Raw genomic sequence first — 8,301 nt, forward strand, 5'->3', positions numbered from 1 at the left:
GTTGCAGTGTACAGTGCTGCTGTTGTTGCCTGTTTGCCAAGTAGAACAAGTGTTTTTGCTGCAGTTAGAGCAGAAAACCAGCACTGACTGACAAATATGTCACTCCGTCTCTGTCTCCATCACTTCTCTCTTGCTGACAGTAACAACAACGTTGTGTTTCACAGTTCCTCTATATTTCTCCATCCCTCTTTGCCTTTCACCACTTTCTTTTCTGCCTCTCAGTATCTGACAGTCGCCTTGCCACTCTACCCTCCGTTCCTTCCCTGAAGTCAAACCTGTTTCTTCTTTTCTCCCCTGGGCGGGAGTTTGGTCTCCAAACATCTGTCCTTACCCTTCCTTCACCAAGTCCCACACCTTCTCTCCTCCTCCTCGTCTTTCTTGGAGCATCGATGCTGTAAAATCATGCTTTTTTTGTGACAACTAGGTTTTGCGGTCTTGAATCCTGCAGCAGGATCTGCCATCCAGTGTGATGAGTCATAGAAAGAGCACACTGAGTCATTCTTCATCTTTTTCTCCTCTGCTCTTTGCCTCATTCTGTTTGCCTCCACTTCCTCCTCCTCCTCTATTTCATCCTCAAGGATTTACTGTCATTCACCTACATTTAGTATACGTTCTGTACAGGAATGTATGTGTGCATGTGAAGTTTTCCTCTTTATCCCTATCAGTAATGCATGTCTCTTCCCCCTCATACACGTATATATTTCATTGGCTAGTCCACTGAGGGTTATTTCCTGTTAAACTGTATTGGTACCCAGGGACCGAGGCTCCATTTTGGCATAAGAAAATCAACTGTGTGTGGATGTGTACTCATCCATGAAAAAACCTACCCAGATTTGGCAGCCAGAGCAAGCTGACAATCAGTCCTCTGGTGCTGGGAGAGAACAACTGTGGAGGGAGGACAGGGTGGAGGTGGTGGGGGTTGTATGGTTGGTACTTGAGGTGGCTGCCTTAGTCATCAGCTGATGACAAGTCTGAACCATGCCCATTTCGATTCAGATACATGTGAAATTAAATGAATTAGTACTTGGTGCTCTGAAGTACTCTCAGTTTCGGGATTGATTTGAGATTCAGCATCGCAAGTGTGCATGTGACTGCCTCGCCCATGCCATGGGTATTTGACCTGTTGAGGGTAGTATAATAGAACAGGTTCCATTTTGTGTAGATGGCCCTTCAAACAATTAACATCTGGATGATCATAACTTACTGTAAAAAAGAAACAAATGTTAACTCAATTTTAAAAACATCACTTTGTTTCTTGTAGCTTGTCATGTATCTGCTATTTTAATTTCCTCTTCTGGCCTTCACAGCCCTTATTATTTCAGTATTGTCTGTGGTAAGCAAAGGCAGATGACTGCCTTTTCTTCCTAACACCTTGTTGTGTCAGTCAAGCAATCTGGCAGGGTATGTGAAAGAAGTGAATACAGCAAATAAGCCAGCGTGGGAATTAAGATAACCTGTGTGTGTACGCCTGAGGGAAGCCCTCTAAACCCTCTATCTTTTTCTCTCACGGAGTCTAAAAAGATGGTAGAGCAGGTTGGGACAGGAGAGAGAGCGATACTTTGAGTTGCATTAATCAGATGGACAGACATGCTAATGTTGTTCTGTTCATCCTCTTTCTTTTCATCAGTAATGGTACTGATAATGGTAATGTGGCACATGTTTTTCAGTGTAGTACCTCATCACTTTGCTCCACATCTCCTTCCAAGAACACTTAACGTGCAAAGGAAAATGTTGTGATGGTGATGTATGTTAACTAAGAAGCAGTAACCAATGATTCACATTTTTGCTTCATTAGCTTTTAGAATCAAATCTGGCAAACTTCAGTCCTTGAATACCAGAAAACACTTTGAAAGTAATGCCAAAGTGATTGTGCGGTGCAGTCATGTGGGCTCAAGATGAAGAAGAAGCTGAGCCTGTAGCCGACATAAAAATGAAACCACAACCCAGACCTGAATAAGTGACAGGAAATTCATTGACGGATACTGTAAATGCATGGATGCATGCAATCTTTACTGTCTTAAAATGCACTAATTAGCTTTGATTAAGCTGTCTGAAGGGCCATAGGTTACTGGATAAACATTTTCAAACTGAAGACAGTCAGAAAATGTTACCAGATTTGTGCTCATGAATGAAACATTTCAAAAAGATGACGTTGGGTGTGTTTCACATTTTACACATGAAATAATTCACTCTTTTTGTATTTCTAAAGCCTCTTTATGTCTTTGTAAATGTGTTTAATTTTTCTATTAAAAGAAAGAGTGCAGATTCATTTGGTAAAAGCCATGACATGAAATAAAAAGGGGAGGTTGGAGGTGCACTCAACCAAAGCCAACATCCAGAGCATAGCTCAATAAGGCTTAGCTAAATCACTTGTGCACTTTTTTTTCCCACTCCTCTGCTGATATGTGTAATTTGTACTAAATAAAAGGAACTTTCTTGTTGGTTTGGGAGTGTGAACCTCTTTTACTGTGCGCTGGGGAGCAGATTTTATTCAAATATGAGCAAAGTGTGTGCAACAAGGATAGTTACATAGAGCAATGATTAAAGGTAGGGTTGGCCATTCTTTCAGAAACATTTGTTTTATTACATATAATATATTGAAAATCTCTCTTCAACCCGATGGCAGTGAACACATTAAATGCACTGACAACATAAAGAGATTAATCCATGTTCTGTGGCAGCTGCAGGGCTGAAAAAGCCTGACCAATAATTTTACTTGGCACAAGCAAAACCACTGGATGGCCTACCTGCCTGGCAACCTAACTTCCTACTTGCATGCACTATGTCGTGGTATGAGCCATAAATCTCCCACAAGGCCAGGCAGGTAGATGTGTTACTGCTCTGTTTTGATAGCTAAAGCTACTGAGCTATGGCAGAGAAGGTACCCTCAGCGGCTTTAGTTCACAAATGGCCTTCTCCTTTAAGACTTGTAGCCTTATAGGTAATGTTGTTGTTGTTGTTGTTGTTGCTACCTGCAGTATGAGATTGAGAAGTCCGCAGCATGGAACAGACTGTTTTTACATGCAGCCATGGGGAAAATAGCAACAGTAAACAGCTCTAAGTGTATAGATAGGATTGTAACACAGTTAACTGGCAATCAAAGGCTACACGCAGTGTTTGTGTTACCAAGATGGAATAAAGCCTGTGTTTTGAACAGAGTCAGCTGGCCTTCCGCCCGAAAAGCCTGGACCTCTAAGGCTAGTTACAGGCTAGGAGCCAGGGCTAAAGCAGCTTAGCCATGAACCAGACACTGTATGCAAGAAAGTTATAACTAAAAAGAAGTGGGATGCTGCAAGAAGTAAAACCAGAATTAACAGTGTTGTGGCTTTTGAATGACGGCAACAACTGAGAGAACAAAAGGGGCCGAAAAGTGACTCCATGGTGTCCATATTTCTTCTGGACAGGTAGTTATCGCTTTAGTTTTGTTTGGAAGGCATCTGTTATTTTCCTGAAACCTGTAAGTAGTAGTCAGGCAGTGCACGTTGCAGTGCGCTTTGGAGAGGAGTCAGAACGAAAGGGTGGGACTTATTTGATTGTCTACTCTCAAACCCGAGCTTCCTTCATCCTGGTTTTTCCAGGATCACCAGTCCTACCTTTAAGAGTTGGGACAAGATATGATTCAGAGGAGCCACGTTGATGTAAATCATTTATCTCTAATGAAGATGATGCTAATTAACACAATCATTAAAGACTCCCTAATCAACTTAATAACGTGGGGGAGCAGTGGTGTCGGTTTTACCACTTTGTTTAGTTTACTTATGCTGTGCGCCACTGCTGAGGTTCAGTGAGCGGTATAATCAAAAAGAGCTGTCAGTCTGTTAATGGCACAACAAAAAGCTATTCAATGAATATTGTTTTAATATCCTCAGTATACAGTAATATCTTTTGGTAGCCGCTGAAGCCTTATTTGCTTTCAGGTTTGTTTGTTTTTTTTGTTATATTAATGCAATTCCTAAAAGAATTTTTTTAAAAAGAGCTGGTAAGATCATGGATGTGCTGCACATCCCCAGATATTTCTTATTTCTTTCCTTCTATAACTCTGTTTTCTGTGTGATCTTTTGTAGGCATTGTAGTCATAGTCATGTCATTTTGCTGACTGTTCTTCTTTCCTTTCCTGGTATGATTTACAATTTATCTTCTGATAGCAGAAAGGGGAAGGCAGGAGAAGAACAGAACAGGAGGATAGGCAAACATGACATAATTGTGGAAGGATCCGGTATGAAATGAGACCAGAAAAGAGCAGAGTAATGAGAAAATTGGAGGAAACAAAGAATGAACTGCAAGAAGAAAGGAAGGAAAGAGGGAATGTGGCAGAGGAGTGGGTGAGAGATGCCTTCAGGTAGCTATTTTCTCACCCTGCAGGAGAGAAACAGCAATTAGGATGTGTGTGTGTGTGTGTGTGTGTGTGTGTGTAGCTTGTCATGAAAACAGCAGGGCTTTGAGTTTTTGAAAGGTAGGGAAGAGCCCACTACAGCATCCTACCCATGTTTCATCATCACTTAACACGCATACATACACAGCTGGGTCTTGTTGCTCAGTCGCGTTGTGGTTTGAGAGTTAAGCCACTTGAAGTTGAACAACCTGCTGCTATTGCATTATCTGGAAAACACACAAATCACACAAAAGATATGCACATACAGCCACTAGTACCTCCTGCCTTATGGTGGCTCACTGAAAATCAAATAGGATGATGGTGCTTCCATTAGTTAGACAGGGTGATAGAGTCTCTCTGGTTCTGTGTAAATCCATCCTGGAATTTAGAGCCGATGACGCATGTGAACACTAAACCTGCAGAGAGAGATGCTACAGAAAAATGTGTGCCCTTCGGGCCCTTCAGTGGCTCTCAGAGGCATCTTCACTGAATTAGATGTTGAAGAAATCCACTCAGATTGTTGGGCTTCCACTGATATATAGTGTCCGTCAGCAACCTAAATATAAAGTTGCACCAAGCATGATTTTCCCATTAAAATTTCAGCATCCTATTAGTACTTGTGCACACATTATAGGCTTTGTATTCATATCCTGTAGTGTCTTTGCAAGGCACAGTTTAATCACTAAACACAGTATGCTCTCTGTCTGAGCTCCAATCTGTAGACTCATATAGCCATTAAAATTAATTTAAGACTGACTTTCTGGCCTTTTTAAAATGTCATAAGCATCACTCACAGGCTATCTTCCGAACAGACATTTAAAATAGAACTGTATAACTTGTAGCATTAATATAATGAATAATAGTGTTGTCCTCTATACCTTATTGGTGTATTTTTGGTCTAATCTTGTAGTTTGGCCAAAGATGAATTGGCACTTGCATATGAAGGAGTAGTTTGAGATTTTTCAAGTTTCACTTGAATATTATTTAAACATATTAATGTTAAAACTTTGAAAGATACTGAAGCTGCAGTTGAGCCTCAGACAAACTTTGGAGTGCATGTATTTACAGACCAAGAGTTATGCAGTTTGTCCGACATTTTTTGCAGCGTAGTCACATTCCGGGTGGAAACATTCAGGGTTAGTGTGGAAAGTAGGAGAAATGACAACAACTAAGGCCTATTCTCACGTACATAGCAATACATCAATATTGTTTTGGCACCAACTTGAAAAATCCAGAACTATTGCTTTAATGCTTCGTACACAGGCACGACCAGCTGTAGGTTTGAAGAAGTCAACAGGAAGAAATTTATGGCACAGCTGATCCTTCACTCTAATATTACATTACATTCAGTCAACCGTAGCTTTAACATTTTTTTGTACATGGCAGATCCGTTGCCTCAGACTCTCACCAAGCTGATTGACAAGTGTTGGCACTGGAACTTGAGCAAATCAGGGGAGGAGGCTGAGATTTACAACATACTTTGTTCCCTGAAGAAAAGAAGCTTGTAGCTGGACTTGTGTTGATGTTTCATTTTGGGGCTGCTATTTTATCTCCCCTCCACAGATTTGTAGAGCAGTTCTTCCTTCTTTTTTCTTGTCTGATCTATTTATATGCTGATGTCAATGACTTCAAGCCATGTGGTTCCATTAGTAGTAAAGCACTTAAATCCAAAGAGCTTGGGGATCTTTTCTATATTTTTTTTCATGATTAGATGTTGAGAATACTCTGCCAGTTGTTGTGCTGCCCACGAAGTGCTTTCGAGCCCAGAGCGACAAGCCCTTATTGTGTGATCCCTGCAGGATGTGTACATACAACTAGTATGTTTTGTACTGCACCCTCACACGGGTGTTTGTGTTTTTTTGACAGGTTAAATCTCTTCTTGGGTTTGTGTCCAGAGACTGTGTTTGACCTGTCTCTCCCATGACTCTCCTGTTGCATGCATCAACTTTATTATTTAGCATTCCTTCCGAATGAAAACAGCTTTTTGAAGATTAGCACAACAGTAATAATTAAATTTTTTATTGCTGTGTTTGAAAAATAAACTGTAGAAGTTGAAAGTTGAAGAGAATGATTTCTGTCTATGCCAGAGCTGATGTGGAAAGGCTGCATCACATGGCCATGATAGACTCCACATGCTACAGTGACCCCATGTGGGTGTAGTCATATCCAATTTAACAGTGTGTTATTCAGTTTAACACTGAATAACATGGGCACTGATGTAACCGGTGGTCACTTTTCATAGACAGACACTTAACTTTAAGCAGCTGCTCCTCAGCTTGGCTCTGACCACAGATCCACTGCTCACATGCAGCAGTCCCCTGTCTGATCTACCACATGAAAAGGATCCCATGAAAACACCCCTGTGGGAGTATTTTAACTTAGCAGTGAGTTTGCACAGAATAGTCATATTATTTATATATTGGCGGCATCTGAACAGTGACCTCTCTATACACAGTCATTTTGTATAGATCAGCAGATCAGTGAGTTACTTCAGGACTTTGGAGATTTGTTTGCCTTTCAGAAGCTCTGTTTTCACTTAATGCATACATCTGCGTGTATGTACGTACTCAAATGTCCCCCTCCTGCCCAAGGGTTGGGTGATGTAAATAAAGCTAACGGCTAATGGTGCCATTACTTACTTGCCATTACTGTAAGACCCCTCATACTCTGATTGTATTGCAATGTTTTATTTAAGGCTCAGTGAGATTAAACATGTCTGTGACCTTGGGGGGGTCAGCTTCCTTTATTTCTTCTATTGTTCTTGTACTATGTTTCTTTGTATTACTCTGCTCCATCCACACAAAAAACCATTTCAACCTTGAGCTCTTTTTTTTTTTTTTTTTTTTTTTGTGGTGCTGGTTGTTGTTGTGGACTAGTTGTTATCATGCTTCACTGTGATTGGCTGAGCTGCTTCAGTGCTAGGAAATCAGTAATGTAACTGGCTTAGAGTGGTTCTGTTAATCAGCACACCCTTCAATCAATACAATCCACTTCACCTAACCATTTTGGAGGTAGTGCTGCTACATGCAAATAACCCAAAGAACAGTTGCACATGGAGGTGCCCACGCAGTCTGTGCACCCAAAACCGACTTCATATTGCAGGTTGTTGCCATTTTTCCACTAAAATATGGTGCTAAACATTTTGGTCAGTTACAGACTAACAACTAAAAACAAACAACATCCAGTCAAATCTGGATAAAATGCAGTGATGATATAGTGTTTGTTCATTATTAATTTTACAGTTTGTTTTACACATTTCTTAAATATTGACCGTGGTTTTTGCCAGCTTTTGTCTAAGGGTCCTCAAGGCTCAGTAGGCACTGACTCTTCCATTATTTGATTTGATTTGATTTGATTTGATTTATTTTTTCAAGCATGTAAAGACAGTTGATATGACAACACACATGATCGTATACATAATCCAATATCAATTTGCTTATACCTAGTACATGCTTGAATGGAGTAGGAAGAAGTCAGACTTATCCAGTCCTACCCCATGACATCATCTTACCATCATTGGTTTGCAAGCAGTATCTCTACATAAATAATTCTCTTCTACACCACACAAGTAATATACTAAAAAAATTATAACAGAGTGTTAACATTCTTACATAATTACATTCTTAAATAATTATCTTCTACACCACACAAGTAACATACTAAAGAATTAATACAAGGTGTTAACATTCATACACCACACCCACAATGTTCCATCTAATCAATCATTAAGCCTGTTCTTGAATATATCTTGATTGACACATACCTTTATATTTATGTTTAAACTCATCAATTCTATTGCTATTTTTTTATGTCCACACTTAAATTATTCCATAGTTTTACCCCACTTATAGAAATACAAAATCTTTTTTTGGTTGTACGTATAACATGAATTTTTAAATTTAACTGACCCCTTAAATTGTATCCCCCTT

This window comes from Monopterus albus, unplaced genomic scaffold (assembly GCF_001952655.1).
Source record: "Monopterus albus unplaced genomic scaffold, M_albus_1.0 scaffold52.1, whole genome shotgun sequence".
NCBI lineage: Eukaryota > Metazoa > Chordata > Actinopteri > Synbranchiformes > Synbranchidae > Monopterus > Monopterus albus.